Source organism: Giraffa tippelskirchi, chromosome 6 (assembly GCF_054371585.1).
Source record: "Giraffa tippelskirchi isolate mGirTip1 chromosome 6, T2T-mGirTip1v1.2.pri, whole genome shotgun sequence".
In the NCBI taxonomy this organism is placed as follows: Eukaryota; Metazoa; Chordata; class Mammalia; order Artiodactyla; family Giraffidae; genus Giraffa; species Giraffa tippelskirchi.
Genome location: NC_137280.1, coordinates 30,776,977 through 30,794,437, shown reverse-complemented (window position 1 = coordinate 30,794,437; position 17,461 = coordinate 30,776,977). Strand labels below are relative to the sequence as shown.

The 17,461-nt window shown below is 40.2% G+C and overlaps 1 long non-coding RNA gene across 1 annotated transcript in view; it reads left to right on the top strand.

The window, feature by feature from the left end:
- The window catches only part of LOC145511652 (uncharacterized), a 450,792-nt gene extending 440,773 nt beyond the window's left edge, over nt 1–10,019 (top strand). Inside the window, exon 7 of the long non-coding RNA XR_014058027.1 lies at nt 9,541–10,019. This is a non-coding gene — a long non-coding RNA (uncharacterized LOC145511652). The remainder of the gene's footprint in view (nt 1–9,540) is intronic.
- Nucleotides 10,020–17,461: the final 7,442 nt, after the last annotated feature.

Here is a 17,461-nt window from a genome sequence, read left to right as displayed (position 1 = left end):
AAGCCATATAGTGCCCAGCCCATATCAATGTGCCAATTACATGGTAGATAATAGGTAGATAATAGTGTGATTGTTACTTTTTAAAGAACAAATCAGTGTTGTAGGATGTTATAAATTTATTGAGGACCTAGGTGATTTGAGCACAAAGGCATTCAAAACTTCCTTTAAAAATATTATAGGATAGTCAAAATAATTATCCATGAATGTATTCAAAGTCTGAAAGAAAGTAGGTTGGGCTTTAGAAAAATCAGCAGGTTTAAAGAGCAAATGACATTTTAAACTTGATCTGCAAATAGAGTAGAACCTAACCATTCCTATTCATGGCTGTTGCATTGGAAAAGTCAGAACATTTTTTTTTCCCAACTGGTAGATTTCTCTAAATTTATATGTAAGGTTGCCTCAGAGATCACATTATTTTAATGGTTGTCATTATTATTATCCATTTAAATACAGAGGAATTTAGTTTGAAGAGAAACTATAACCTTTCTTTATTTTAATTCACATTCTGTACAGGAAAACCATGACTTGTAGGTTCAAAGGAGAAAGCCTTTAAAAGGGCTTGTAAAAGGCCTCATAGGCTTCTTGGACATCAAATAGCTCAGCAAAACAGCATTATGATGATTTAAATGTAAATGAATTAGAAACATATGGATCACATTCCCTTGGAAATACACATGGGTTTGGAAATTAAGGGGAAATGGCCTGACAAAATGCACTGCATTTTGCTTCGCACAAAATGTTTGAATAATGGGTTGATTTTTTTTTTGCCAATCCTCAAGGCTATGGGTTTGTCCTATGGGTATTTTCAGAAATCTTCCGAGCCTTGAGGTTGCTTGGCTTTGAGAATTGTGCGACCTGTCAAGGCTGACTCCTGCCACCACTTCTCATGTGCCCTGCTTCTCACCATGCACATGAGGGTGTAGTTATTAGAGAGAAACAGATCTTGAAAGGATGGAAGAAATGGGGGCAGGAGCAGGAGGTGGTTGGAGTTTTCTCTCTTCCTCTTTAGCTTTTCTGTTTTTTTCTTTTTTTCTCCAGCTTTCCTTTTACTCTTTCTGGCCTTCACTTCTTCCTTATTTTATCTCTTTTCCCCTTCTCCTCCTTTTCTTACTCTCTTAAAGCAGAAGGATGGGTAAAAATAAGAATACTTATAAGGGAAACTTTGTAGGAAGCTGGAGGGATGAATTATCATGGTCTAATTTCTTTTCTTCAGAGTTATCCACTGTAAGTTCCAGCAGAGAAGGTTTGGCAGTTGGAAAGTCTTTTTCAGTGGATCTCTTATTTACCATGGCATAAGGAGAGATGTTAGGATGTATTTGTTGTTTAGTTGCTAAGCCATGTCTGACTCTGCAATCCCATGGGCTGCAACACACCAGACTTCCCTGTGCTTCACTAACTTTCAGAGTTTGCTCAAATTCATGTCCATTGAGTCGGTGATGCCATCCAACCATCTCATCCTCTGTCACCTCCCTTCTCCTCCTGCTCTTAATCTTTCCCAGCATCAAAGGACTTATCAAGCTGTGTTATAAGCATTTTAGAATCCCATGCAAGTAGTGTTGCCCCGAATTGACTTGTTTTAAAAAAGCAACTTATTATTATTAATCTTGATTCCAGGGATAATGAATTCATTTCCTTAAAATGAGTTGACATGTGGAATATCAGAGACCTAAGGCTAATTCACTGCTGCCTGGTCTGGGCAAAAGCAGGTGTCACAGTAAAAGGATCCGGCTTTTGTGTGTTTCAAAATATACTGCCTTGTGATAAGCAGCTACAGAATTGATAGTTAAATCTATCCGCGTGGATTTGCTTCCCATATGGAACTAATTGCCTCTGGAATAGCTAAAGCCAAAAGATCTCTATGATTTCAAAAGCTTCTCTTATCTTTCCTCTCGTATGGCTGTTGACAGGAGCGAAGCACATCTATCCTCATTTATTATATTGGCCTCATCAAGTGAGGACGTGTTGATGGGAGACTGTTACAGAACCAGATGGTCCAAGTTGGTCTTTTATGTTTCCAGCATTTTCCCTCCTTGGTTTTAAAAGTCCAAACAAAGGCTGTCCTGCAAATTCTTGGGCTGTTCCCCTAAAATTTCTCCCCTTACATGACCCAGTTCAGGCTTTCACTGGTACCTGAACAGGCCCACCTGAGGCCCAGAGCATCAGGTTTCTATGTCCCTTAACCCCCTCATCTTGTAAAGTCTCATTCCCTTTATCGGTTTTTAGTGCTATTGGAGGCTAACTGAGGGACAATTAGCTTTTCTGACTGCCTGGACCCTAACAAAAAGTCCTTTCTCTTGCTCCTCAATTTGCCATCACAGTTCTCCATCCCCATATTTCCCAAAAAGCAGAGGCCAGAGACCTCTAAATTCTAAATCTTGACAAACTAGCAATAATTTACTCTCTTTCTCTCTGATGGTGGTTTAGAAGGGCAGGGCTTAACCTGGTGTTTCTTCTCTAAACCATTGAGCATGATAGGATAGAGATAAATAGGTAGTCATCCTCACCATCATCCTCCTTGTTTGCAGGGTCATCATCTTCGTTCACATTTCTGGAGCATGTACCTGTGTCAGGAATAAATGCTGTAGATGGAGGCATGAGTATGGTAGATGGATGAGCCTATTTAATCCTCTCAACCATGTGAGAAAACAAGTATTTTTATCTATCCATACCATAGTGAAGCAAAGTGAGGCACTGGAGGATGAACTGTCTTGCAGAACCTTCAAGTCAAGAACAAGTATACAAATTTTATAAAGGTCGAAGCGACAGGAATTTCACAACACAGCGGGTCCTCACCTGCACCTGCATCCACAGCATCTCTCTCTTCTTCCAGTTCCCAGAAGAGGCAGATAAACTCTCAGAAAGGGAACTTAAGCCACAGAAGCCTGAAATCATGGCTATGGGAAATGCTGCTTGGGTAGTGAAAAATTTCTCTCTGGAACTCATCTAGTGTGCTGCACTGGAGAAATGACTTACACTCTCTGTTTTGCAGTTTCCTCACCTGTGACACTGGGTTAATAGAATGTCTTCAGTTTAACAATGTTGTAAAGATGAATACATGGCTGTTAGGAGCATCTAAGTCAGCCCTATAAAGTTATGCCAGCCGTATATTATTATCCCCCAAGGAATGTTCCCCAAAGCTAGGCAATGAATTGTCCTCACACAGGACAAATAGGGCCGTGGATTACTCCAGAACTCTATATTCAGTTGCCCAGTGGACGTTTTCACCTTAGTAGCCCCCTCATACTCACACCAAAATGAAACATTTTTTTTTTTTCCCACCAAACCTACCAATTGTTGGGCTTCCCTGATAGCTCAGTTGGTAAAGAATCTGCTTACAATGCAAGAGACCCCAGTTCTATTCCTGGGTCAGAAAGATCCACTGGAGAAGGGATAGGCTACCCACTCCAGTATTCTTGGGCTTCCCTTGTGGCTCAGCTGATAATCTGCCTGCAATGCAGGAGACCCCAGTTCTATTCCTGGGTCGGGAAGATCCCCTGGATAAGGGATAGGCTACCCACTCCAGTATTCTTGGGCTTCCCTTGTGGCTCAGCTGATAAAGAATATGCCTGCAATGCGGGAGACCTGAGTTCGATCCCTGGGTTGGGAAGATCCCCTGGAAAAGGAAAAGGCTACCCACTCCAGTATTCTGGCCTGGAGATTTCCATGGACTGTACAGTCCATGGTTTGCAAAGAGTCAGACACGACTGAGCGACTTTCACTTTCACCAGTTCTTCTGCTTTTTCTATCTTGGTTGGTGGCCCCAACATATTCCAGCAGAACGGGCAAAGTGAGAATCCTTAGAGTTGGCTTTTGTTTCTCTCGCCAGACCATATTTCTCCTACTAGATCAGGGATCAGATCCTCTCGATCCTCCTCCAGAATATCTTTTAAATGCATCTCCCTTAGTTAGTGGCCACCACCTTGACTGAGATCATTTCAGTAGCCATCAAGCAGTCTTTCCTTGTACCCTTCTCCCCTCCATTCCATTCAAAGTGCCACAGAGCATGTAAATATATATAGAAAACTCCAATAATGTTATTCTTGTGAACATCTCCCCATTTCTAGAGAATAGACTTCAAGCCCCTTGATATGTATGATGCTTCCATCTGCCGTCTCTAAACACAGTGACAGTGACAGTGACAGTGTTAGTAGCTCAGTTGTGTCCGACTCTGTGGGATCCCGTGGATTGTCTCCTCTGTCCATGGATTTCTCCAGGCAAGAATACTGAAGTGGGTTGCCATACCTTCCTCCAGGGGATCTTCCCAACCCAGGGATTGAACCCATGTCTGAGCCAACAGGGAAGCCTTTCTCTAAACACACCACACATGTATTTCCGTGCCATGAGTCGACAACCATACTTGGCTGTCTATCAGAAACATCTTTCTGAGAGGAGACTAAGCCACTCTGAGTTTCAGGTCCTTAACCCTCTCAACCCTCCACCCCCACCCCTCAAAATAATTATATGTAACTCAGAGCAAAGGTTGTCCTGAGAACTAAAGCACTTAGCACCATGTTTGACATTATAGTGTCATCTTGGATGATTTATTTAACTTCTCTGTGCCTTATTTCCATGATTTTAAAGTAAGGAGAATACCTACAGCATAGAAATCACTTAAGAACTGAATTAACCAGTATGTGTAAAATGCTTAGGATGGTGTTTATTATTCCTGTCTTTTTTAAAAATTATTATTCCTTTAACAAAGTTACATAACGCCATCAATGCTGATACATGTTACAGACTGAGAAGGGCTTGGGGGGTGGGATTTCTTATGGTTTGTAATATACATCTTAGTCATTGTGAAAATAATACTTCCTTCAAACAGAGTATTTTAAACCAGAGCCCAAATGTCATGAGTTCAGGAAGACATCCCCCGTGCTTTGTTTTCTAGTAGATGGACCTATTCTTTTTTAAAAAATTATTAATTTATTTTATTTTCGATTGCACTGGGTCTTCATTGCTGTGAGTGGGCTTTCTATAGTTGGGGGCGAGTGGGGGCTGCTCTTGGTTGCCGTGTTCGAGCTTATTGCGGTGGCTTCTCTTGTTGTGGGGCACGGGCTCTAGTGTGTGGACTTTAGTCCTTGTGGCACATGGGCTCCAGAGCACAGGCTCAGTAGTTGTGCAGAGGCTTAGCTATCCCGTGGCATGTGGAATCTTCCTGGACAAGGGACCGAACCCATGTCCCCCGCAGTGGCAGTCAGAGTCTCAACCACTGGACCACCAAGGAAGTCCCCTAAACTGACCTGTTCTTACCTCTTGCTTCCTTAGCAGTTTGCCCACATTTCCATTATAACACTTTGCCGCAGGCTACAAGAATCTCCTCTGTGTGTTTGCGTCTTCCACCAGAATGTAAGCCAAGAGTTTCTGCCTTGTTCACTTTTTATTTCTTCTCAATCTTTTTCACCCTCCCCGCCACCCTGAGATGCCATCTCTGTGCCTGGCAACCAGGAGGCACTCAGTGAGCCTTGCCTGAATGCATTCTGAACTGAGTAATGAGCCATTGTCCCACCTTGCGGCTGCCTCCACAAACACCTCTGGTTTAATTTGGGTCTGTGGCCATGTTGGATGAGCTTCAGACACCAGAGTGTTGTCACAGCAGTGGGGACTCCACACATTTGGCCCCTAGAACATTTTGACAAGAAGTATGACGGCGTTTCAAGATACCTGAGGGCTCCTTCCTGTTTTTCTCAAACACAGTTGGGCTTTCATGTGGCCTTCCACTTGCTTATTGATACCCAGTATTTTTCTTTTTGGGCCAAATGTGGCAACACGTTGTTTATTTGACACCGTGGTAATCCATTCCCTTGGATGGAAAAGAACATATTAGTCAAATGAAACTGATGTCTGGTAGCCATGCACACTCACCCAAATAATCTGGCCCTGGACCCTGCTCATGGACTGATTCTCCAGCTGCCTGATGCCCAGCCATATTCTCACTCAGGGATTTATTTTCCCTGGCCCGACCGGGATACTAAAACCAACTTTCCGGTTCAGCCTCAGCCTCGGCCTCCAGCCCCAGGACAATAGCAATACTGTGTGATGACTACCGAGGATGAACGAAGAGGGATGACTGTTTTAATAGCACTTTATGACTCCTCAAGCTGGACTGGAAACACCACCACAAGGAGAAAAAGGTATTCGCCAAGGAGAGGGGATGTCTCTGCAGTCAGAATCTGAGCCGGAATCAAAACCACAGACAGAAATAGGGCCGAGGTCCTACGGCATAAATTCCAGGAACTGGGGAGGAAGCTTGAGGACATGGCCATCAGAGCTTTCAAAAATTGCGCAATATTCAGAACTAACAAGGGCCAGTGATAAAAGAGCAACAGAAATGAATGACTAAAGCTGTGAGTAAATGATTTGGGGAGCAATATTCAAACACTGCACAAAAACAGGAAAGACGCTTTCAGCAATATCAGGCCCATTATTGTCCTTCCCTTTTTCCATGTTCTTCCTGCATTCTCTCTCACCTTCCTTCTAGGATAGTGAAGCACAAGCCTGCAGGGTTTAGAGAAGTCATGGGTGCTTTGTGATATCCCTTGTTGTTGTTGTTTACTCACTGAGTCGTGTCCAATTCTTTTATGACCCCATGGACTGAAACCTGCCAGGATCATCTCTCTATGGGTTTTTGGAGGCAAGAATATTAGATTGGATTGCCATTGTCTTCTCCAGGCATCTTCCCAACCCAGGGATGGAACCTGCATCTCCTGCATCACGGGCAGATTCTTTACCACTGAGCCGCCTGGGGAGCCCATATCTCTGATTAAAAAGGGAAAGATTGGCATATATACCTAGAAATTCATTGATCAAATGTAGCTTTTAAACTAGGTGGTCAGAAAGTTTCTGAGCTTGCTCCTGAACTATAAGTACCATCTGAAATTCATTTGTAAAATGGCCAGTGAATGGAGCAGGAAAAAAATCCTCACTCCTTAAGAGCCAACAAGAAATATCTAGTCATTAGCCAAGGGTCACCAAGGGACTTTTTCAACCTGTGTTTGGCAGGATTTTTAATATTTAGGATTTCTTGGTTAGTCAGGTCAAGGCCAAGAGGATGTCCTAACTAATCTGTGTGTGAAGCTCTGCCATGCCAGAGAAGGCTGCCAAAAGTTGTGTATTCATGCACACCCAAAGGGCCTCCTGGAAGAAGCTCTGTCATACCATATTTCCCAGAACTTAGATTCTTGAACAATGAGGACAAAGGTTATCTTAAAAGCCTTGGAATTTATAACCTTATATGGCAAGGAACTAATTCTGGGATAAAAAAGAAAATATGTCACTGAAAGTTAATGAATTTTGTGTCACATAGCAAAAACAATCAACGGGTTGTAATTAGGAAGGTTCAGAGGCTATATGAAAACCCAGTGGGACAGAGTGCCACAGTCAGTAAGCAGCATCTGCCATTTCTGGTGTGGGTACCTGGGTTTCCTGTTGATTAAGGAGGGGAAATAAAAAGACTTTGGAATGTGATGCTATGTTGTGTCACTCAAGATCTGGAAAGCTCCAACTTTTGTGAGAGAGGGGGTTGTAAGAAACAGCAAATTTAATCATGAGCTATAGTAATAATATATAGTATAGCATTTATTAGTGTAATGATTATTACTACACATATATTTGGGCTTCCCAGATGGCTCAGTGGTAAAGAATACACCTGCTAATGCAGGAGCCATAGGAGTTGTGGGTTCGATCCTTGGGTTAGGAAGATCCCCTGGAGTAGGAAATGGCAACCCACTCCAGTATTCTTGCTTGGGAAATCTCATGGACAGAGGAGCCTGAAGGGCTATAGTCCATGGAGTCGCAGAGTTAGACACGACTGAGCAACTGAGCACACACCCACACACATACATATATTTATATATGTATTAATATGCATTATTATAATAATGTAGAAAAAAGTGAAAGAAGAATGCCTTTTTGATAGCCTGCTAAGAAAGTTTAAGACGAGTGGGGAGAGAGCTCTGCCCAATTTTGTAGACACACTGTCCTAAGAAACCTAGGCATGTCAGTTCTTGGCTTAAGTAGGAGGGAACTGAGCCACAACTTAGAATTAGATATAACAGCAGAGGCAGTAATCTCCCCCAAGAGTTGGAGCAGAGGTCACCAATGACAACTTCAACTTAAAAATAATCACCCCAGGATACTGAGCTACCCAAGTTTGCCTGGTCACCATAGTATTTATCCTGTGTCTAACATGGTTCCAGTTGTCCCTGACATCTACAGCTGCACTGTCTAATTCAGTGGCTTCTAGCTATATGTGACTCTAAATTTATTCTTAAAGTGAAATAAACTAGAATTTCAGTTCCTCAGACACACGAGCCACATTGTAAGAGCTCAATAGACACATGTGGCTATGGCTGCCATATCAGACAACAGAGACACAGAACCTTTCCATCATTTGGAGAGTTTTACTGGACAGTGCTAATCTACACCATAGGGGAGAAGGGGAGTCCCAGTTTATGGAACTGCCTTTGTGGGGCCAAGAAGAGAGTAGTTTGCCCTGGTTATTCTGAGCTGCTCCTTGTTTCTGCTATTGCTTGGTTGCCCATTTCTTGCCCAACCTCGATGCTGGACACATGGCATTATACTGAATTGATGTGGACCTGCTGCTGCTATGTTAGGTGTTTGGTAAAGGGGGTGCTTAAATATGCCTCAGAAAGCTTATTTAAAGGATTACCTGTAGTTTACTTAGAAGTCAGATTGCATTTTAAATCTGGTAGGAATCTTGTGACCTGGATATGAATCTAGTTGTTGATCTCTCTTATCTTTAATCTTCACAAACCCCCTTCAAGGTGGGCATTTTCATTCAATTTAAAGAAATGGTCTTATTAAAATGTTAAAAAACTTAACAAAGACACACAACTACAAAGGGGCAAAGCAGTGATGTGAACTGAAACATGTCTGACTGTAACCCTGGACATTTTCTCTTATATAGCACATTGCCTACCAGGGAGATGAAACATGTATGTGTAGAGATCATCATAATAAAAGGTAGAAATAGTGTCACAAGGACAGATTGATTGCTGAATGTTCCTAATGTCCTTCCTGGTGACACTTCTGACTTTGTACATGGGACAGGGGTTCTGCTATCTAGTTAAAAATGTGCTATTTTGCCACCCAATTGGTAAGTAATCTTCCAAAGTTTTATATATATTGATGAGCCCCTCATCCTACATTAATAGTGATATTGCAGCAAGGAATCTCCTGAATATGTGGGTTATGAATTGCATAAAAACTGTTCATGAAATTTGCAGGTTTAAAAAATCTCCAATGACCCAGCATCAACACCAGGACACTGAAAAACCTGTGAACCCAGACTTGAAGAAAGAGGCCCTTTTCACTTTTCCAAAGAAAGAGTTGGATTTCCTGTGTTTCTTAGAGATTTTCTATCCTCCTTTACTTCTTCCTTTGCCCAGCAAGACCTTCTGATTTTCTTGAGGCATCACCCCAAGCTCTTTTGACAGCGGAGCTGTTTGCTGATCAAAAGAGAATGGGTTAGTTGCCATGAGAAGCTCCTTTTTCCATCTAACTTTCTGTGTTGCTTACCAGGTGTGTGAGAGATTGCATATGAGAACACTGGCAGCCTTGGAGAGGAATTCCTTTTGTGCCTGATACATGAAATCCTGAACAAACCCTGCATTGCTATTTTTCAACATCAACTTCTTGCAGTTAGCTAGGAGAAGAGTTGTATGGAAAGGGAGAAGCTTCGCGCATTTGAATTTACACTGAGACTTACTGAGAATTTAAAAATTGATTCATCAGATTTGAATAACTCATCCAATCCACCTTCATTTGAGAGTTTCTGGCCCGAAAGCTGCTGAAGTCACATTGTGCTCTATCACTGCAAAAACATTAATGACCCTTAAGGTCATTGTAGTGTGAGATTACCCACGCCTAGCTTTGAATTTATTGATTTGTTTACTTTGGTGGGTTTTAATTAAAAAACAGTCTTCCAAACTGTATTACCATCCTGGCAAATGTGCTTGAAAAGTCATCCTTTGCCTTAAACATTGTACGAGCAAAACAAAGCTTGTTTCATTTTGAAAAATATGTTTTGCCTTCTTTTGTTTACATTTCCTTTTATTTTCTGCCATCTTTGGAAAGTTGATGAAACATGAGGGTAATACTAGGCTCCTAACATTGTCACCAGGAACTTTGCATTTATCATTGTGCTGTCCAAGAAGCAAAAGCAGGAGAAAAAGAGTGATTGAGATTGCCTTTATGGGCTGATTGAAATCCAGCAGTGTTTTACCACTCAGGTAATATAAATTATTGCCTCTCCTGTAGTTTTACTCTGAATGTATTCATCATTTCCCATCTGTCGACAGAGACCAAACTTCAAGTATTAAAAAATAATAATTGTTGAAATAGTGATAACTTTTCAATTTTACCTATATTAAGTAATAATTTTTCATGTATTTTACTATATCACTAATGAGATTTTCATTTAAAATTCCACAGTTCATCTACCTGCTTAAAGGAGAGGTTGGGAAACACCATTTAAAAACATCATTTTTTTTTGCAACCCCTTCATATGTTATCAATCAAGTTAAGCATAAAATTAAAAAATATGAGAATATAATCTCTCTTATATAGCATATTTTCAAGGAAGATTTTGTATATTTTTTCTTAATTTGTAGATGTTAAAATATGATCCATCAGAGAAAGAATGTAAATCTCTTAACTTCAACAATAGATGGATAATAATATTCATAAATAACACTGCATTGTACATTCTCAAAGTAATTATTTTAACAAAATAACTTATTCTTAGATATTAATGTCCCTGTTAAATTATTCTCTATTTAGAAAAAAAATTTCCACATTTGCCATGCCCTATAAACATTCTCAGTGTTTGGGACATTTTCAAAAACTTCTGCTTCTACTTATAAAACATTTGTTCACAATATTGTAATTAGAAGCATATACACTGGAGCCTTTCTTTTAAAACTCTTTTTTTTTTAATCTTCCAGAACAGAGAAAACTTTCCGTCACTTCTTTCTCTTTAAACTGGACAATTTAAAGGACTCTTTTCAATGTGATCTGTATCAGTTATCCCACAGAAATGTTTGTGAGTTTCTTTTATTCACCAACTAGATGGAGTGGGCTTTTCCATGCAGTTTTTCACATCTCACAGTCAGTAACCGTGCAGAGAAACACTCAGGTCTGTGCAGCTGTCACTGAGGTAGTTTCATTTTTAATCTGCAGCATGCTTCTTCCACGTGTCCCAGACTTTCCATTTGGATCAAAACAATGATGCATGTTACTGTATAGAAAAAGAGTCAGTGTGATCCACAGGTTTTCCAGTTTCACTGAATTCTAAGGCAAATATGGGCAAAAAAAAAAAAAAAAAAATCTATGGGTTCCTAAAGATCATTTCTATAAGTGCATTTTGATGTCTCATCTAACTTTATAGGGGCTTCCCAGGTGGTGCCAGCGGTCAAGAATCCTCCTGTCAATTCAGGAGTCCCAAGAGACTTGGATTCTAGCCTTGGGTCAGGAAGATTCCCTGGAGGAAGGCATGGCAACCTACTCCAGTATTCTTGACTGGAGAATCCCATGGACAGAGAAGCCTGGTGAGCTAATGTCCATAGGGTCGCACAAAGTAGGACACGACTGAGCAACTGAGCACCACTAGCACCTCTAACTTTATAGATATAAAACTAAAATCTCTGTTTTACTTCCCAGTCTTGTTCTCATCCTAACTTCACGGTTTCTACTGCTAGTGCCAACATTCTCAATATTCAAGCTATAAATTAGGCCATCAACTTTGATTCAGAGGTCTGATTCTTTCTGTCTGGAAAGTCCCTATATACCTTTTGATTGTATTTTTGCTTTGCATTTTTAACTCCATACACCCACTGCTCTCCAGGCACTTAAAGCATGTAAGTATATGTACCTTGTCATTATCTTCTTATCCACTTGCTTTGCCTTTACTTCATTTCTCATCCCCACTCCAGTCCATCCCACCAATCAAATCCATGGGAAGCTCTCTAATGTAGCTTTCTAGAATATCACCATGCTGCTTCCCCTCTCTTGCATGATGCCCTTTAGTAATTGTTTGAACGTCAAACCCTTTGACTAGGTCCATCTTCAGACTTTATTTCATACTCTACTTTCTTGAGTAATATTAACATGAATTGTCTTAATCATTTGGGCTGCTACAATAAAAATACCATAAACCAATGGTTTATGAATCACAAACATTTACTTCTGAAACTGGGAAGTTTCAAAATCATGGCACCAGCAGATTCAGTTTCTATTGAGCACCTGCTTCATTAGATGCCCCTCTTTTTGCTGTAACCTTGCATGACAGAAGGGGAAGAGGGGCTCGACTGGACTTTTTCAGAAGGGCGCTAATCCTGTTCATAACCTCACCACACCCAAAGGCTTTACATCTTGATAAGATCACTTTAAGAAGTTAGGATTTTAACTGTGAATTTTGGGGATTAAAAATTCAGAATGTGGCACTAATACTTAACAGAAAACTTTTGAGTCTTGTCAATCTGCCAGGTACTGTGCTAAATGCTTTAGCTAAATAATCTAATTTAATCCTTGCAACAACCAGGAAGTAGATATTGTTTCTTTTTTCATGCAAGGAAAGAGACAGGCAGATATGAATAGCACACACAAAGTTACATGGCTGTAGAGATAGAATTTATACTCACGGCTTAGCCTAAATCTGTGTTCTTAACCACCCCTTTATAATGCCTCCCACAATCCTTTGCCTTCAACCAAATGACTTTTGTTTTCTTAAATATGCCTTGATGTTTTTCACCATTGTCCGCCTTTTTCCTCCTCAAACCATTACACCTGGAATGCCATCCCTTCTGACCAGTGAAATGTCATCTGTTTTTCAAATCCCATCACAAACTTCATTTCCTTTTTACAGTCTAATATAACCATCCTATTCTAAAGGTGATTATAGCCTATGAATTCCTAGATATACAAGTAGTAATTTGCTACAGTGCATGCGGTTGTGAAGAGTGGGATATGACTTGGCGATTAAACAACAACAGAAACAAAATGCTAGTATTAATACTTTCGGTTTAAATTTTTTTTTCCATGCTCTTATGTTGTAGTATTTATCCAGCCATATCATCAGTAGCTTGGTCTCCCTGTAGTTTCTTGGAAGTGGTAAATAAATATTTGATGATTTGATTGTTTAAGAAATTCAGTCAGATTGTTTGCCCAAAGTTGTTGATCCAATTGTACTGATCAACTCAGCCATGGGGCTGAAGTCAGTTATTTATGCAAACAATGCAATGACCTTGATATAGTGTGATTTCAGATATCATTTAAGCATTTCTCCAACAGAAAAATTATACTGGATAATAAAATTTTGGGCACTAACATGAATTCTAAAATTGATAATTTTATGGTAATATCAGGTTCATGACAAGTCAGTGGGACTAATAATATATTTAGAGAAAGGTTTACAGAACATTTGCACAGAGGAAGTCAATAATTATTAAGCAATACTTGGTAGATCAAAGAGTAATCCTCTGTATTGCTCCCAGACCGCCTTTAACACGAAATGTACACTAAATGTAAATTGCAAGAAGAGTGATGGTACCCCTCTCCCTCTTCACCTCAGCACATTCAGCTCTTTTAAATCTCTGTCTCATTCTCAGATTCTTGATAGATTCTGAGTCCAACCTCTTCCCCACTGGAGAGAACTCCTTGCCATATTGTGATCCTGTCATGGTATCACTCAAACTGTATTGAGCACCTCCAGTAATAGGAAGCTCAGCACTTTGAGTTAGCCCAGACCATTGTTAGGCATTTATAATCTTCAGAGCATTCTTTCTGATAATATGTCTCAATCATCATCTCTTTAACATTGCTCCATTCTCCCTTATTCTGAACAAAGCCGTTTTATATTAGATAAAATAAAATAATGTCGATTTATCCCCCCCATGCAACTTCTCTAATTATCTGAGGAAAGATGCTCTGTCTCTTCCTAATTTCCTCCTCACATCTCCCCTCTCCTCTGGGCAAAAATCTCTAGTTTTTTCAGCCAGTAAGTCATTTGACTTAGTTTCCAGATGTCTCACCCTCCTGGCTTTTCTCCTCTGGATAGTCTCCTCCATCCTGAGAACACAATAAGCCAGATGTGGCCTGAGAAGGGCAGAGAACCCTGAAACTATAATTTCTCTTGCTTTAGAAATGGTGTTTCTGTCATTGCATCCTAAGTTCACATTAGCTTTTAAAACAGTAGCATTACATTCATGGCTTTTTATTGAACCTGTTGGTCTGAAGCCCCAGGCCTTTTATTTTTCCCTAGAAAGTGTAGTCAAGCCATATATTTCTCATTCTGTCCTTATGTAATTGATTTTTTTTTAAACTACAGGTAAAGGATTTTCCTTTGTGCTTTTTTGTCTTTTATCATGTTGGTCCCTGGAAGTGCGTGATGGGACAACTGAGAGAAAAACCACAAGATTCTTGGCTGTGGCAGATGCTGGGAATCTGGAATGGCTCTAATAAATTACAATAGGAGTTCCACTCGAAAAACCCCAAACCCTTTGGATATTAAAAACATGAAAACAAGCAAACCAAAAAGAAATCCTCCAAAGTCTGTTGGTGGGAGCTGCATTTTACCTTCAGTAATACTAAAATGGGGAGGAAAATACTGCTATCCTCAGAAACTGAGGCCTCCTAGGAGCACTGCTCTTCAGTCCCTGAAACTTCCTGCTTTTATCCAGTTAGTAGGGGACCCATAGAAAGAACACATTTTAAATATGCAGAGTTTCCTGTGTTTCCCTTCTTTGAGCCAATTAACACAAGTTCAACAGCTTTCCCTTCCCTCTGTTATCACATAAATTACCTTTGTCTTCAAACACTCTGGAACTTCAGCAACTTCTGATTACTTGGGTTATCAAACTCTTGTGTCCAAGAAGCAATTCTCTCTCCATTGGAAAATGAGGGGAAAATGCGGGGACTCTTTTCCAGATAGTGAAACTCCAGGAGATAGTGAAAGATGGACACCCGGTGTGCTACAGTCCATGGGGTCGTAAAGAGTTGGACATGACTTAGTGACTGAACAATAACAACTGCAAAGTCTCGTCCCAACAATGGTGTGAATTTCTGTATGCACAACCCTTATTCCTTCCCTACATCTTATTCTTATCCCTACATCCTTATTCCTTCCCTACATCCTATCTTCTATTTATAGTTTTCTTTTTCTTTTTTTTTTTGACTTGCTTTGCTCATTCCTATGTCCTTCTCTGGATGCTTGCACTTAGTTGATGAGGCCTGTCTAGCATGGAAATGCCAAAAAGTTTAGGAGCTTTCCTCCCAACTAATTGACTCCCCTCTGCCCCTGCCATGGCTAGCATTATGTCAAGTTCAACATATGTTGTGCAATGGAAGCACTGTGATTAATATAATGTAGCCCGAACAAAGATTAAGTTTAAAATTTTAGCAGGGAAAACCAACATGCCCCAACTCCTTATAAGATAAGTTTGAATGGAGAAAGGGCATGAGAAGCTATATGTGAAGTGTCATGGGGATCTGGAGAAGAAAGACACTTCAGTTGGAGGTAAGGTCCAAGATTGGGGAAGATTCCATGAAGCTGAATAAAGAGGCATATAATTTATAGAAGAGAAAATAATATTACTGCTAGCAGCTCTATGCTGTGTTTTGTGCTAAGTTTTTTACATGCATTGTTTAAAAAAATGCATTGGGCTTCCCTGGTGGCTCAGATGGTAAAGAATCTGCCTGCCATGTAGGAGACCTGGTTCTATCCCTGGGTCAAGAAGATCCCCTGGAGAAGGAAATGGTAACCCACTCCAGTATTCTTTCCTGGAGAATTCTATGGACAGAGGAGCCTGGTGGACAACAGTCCATGGGGTCGCAAAGAGTCGGACACAACTGAGCGACTAACACTTTCACTTTAAAAATACTTACAGAATATCTGTGGTGTAGACATTATTATTAGGTCTGTCCTACCAAGGAAGTTTTGAGACATGAAGTAATGTCTAAGCCATCCCAGCTAAGAAGTAATGGAGCCCAGATTTAAACCCATTCCATTCGGAAAGGATATTGCAAGAAGTGGGAATGTGATAAGCAAAGATAAAGAATCACAAAAGAAGTCTACCAATAAGGGCTTGAGTAGATACAATGTGAAAAAATGTTGGGAGAGATACTGGGACCAGATTATAGGAGACTTGGAATACTACGCCAAGAAATTGGAATTTAGTTTGTAAGCAATTGGGAACATCAGTAGGAGTTTAATAGGGAAGTTGAACAGTAAAACTTATACATAGAAAATTACTCCAAATGAGGTAATGAACACATGTTTCAGCTTCTTCAGAGGAACATGGATGCATTACCAACTGTAATTGTATGTGCTGTATTTATTTTTTTTTTCTGGCTTTTTTCTATCAGGATTTTACTGGATCTGATCCTATACTTCTAATATCTATAAATGATTTTGTTAGGAAACTTGATTTCCCTCAACTTTGATATTGTGGCACTCTCTTTTTCAACGTTATTACCTGTGCTATTTTCTCTTTGCCTTCTTCTAAAATGACGTATAACATCCATTCATTTATTTTGGTAATCAGTGTAAAGCTCTCTTGAAGAATGTCAAATGTGTAATACACTGCATAACACTGAGCAAAACAGCTTGCAGTCTTTTTCCCTATCTCTGTGGAAGGCTCACTCCAGATGACCCCACAATTGTCCCTAGTTTCTGACCTGGCCTTTGTCACACTCCCCTCAACGTCCCACAACTCTGGTTCTCTTTCCTCTTCCCCTCCTTCCAACCTTTTAAATCTAGTATGTTTTCTGAGCCAGTAGCTCACCAGGACATCTGAAGTAGAGGAAAGGTAACTTTTCTGGGATCTTTCTGGTTTTGTTGTTGTTGTTGTTTATTTGTTTGTTTTATTTCTCCATGCATTATAGGGAACCTTGGAGAAAAATACTGAAATAAGAAAGTGAGAAAGATTCAAAAACTTACCAACGTTCTGTCTCCTCTCTTTGTCTCTATCTTGCTCTCATTTATCTATAGTCATTTTACAATAAGTACTGCAGTATATATAACCCATCACTGCCTTTCTGTTGGGTGGGCCCTGGCACTTGGAGGGATTTGCCTTGGCAGAAGGTACTGTTGCTACCGAACTTCACATGACCAAGAGTTGAATTTTTGTCTTAATCTTGCCACAGATGCAATCATTTTAGACACTGACATTCTTGAATTGCTTACTTTAGAAATTAAATTTGTTACTGTTCATTCAAAGGGAACAAAAAAACGTCCCAAGTAAGACTTCTTGCCTGCCATCAATACCTGGAAAGGAAGTTTATGCTTCCTTTTTCCAAGTATTGGATTCACTCACCATATCTCAGTTGGTTGTCAGATTGTCAATAAGCATGATAAGACTTTTTGTTTTCCCAGCTCAGAGGATGTATGCAGAATTGTGACAGGGTAGTTGCCCCTCTTATTTCTGTGATGAACAGGCCTATACTA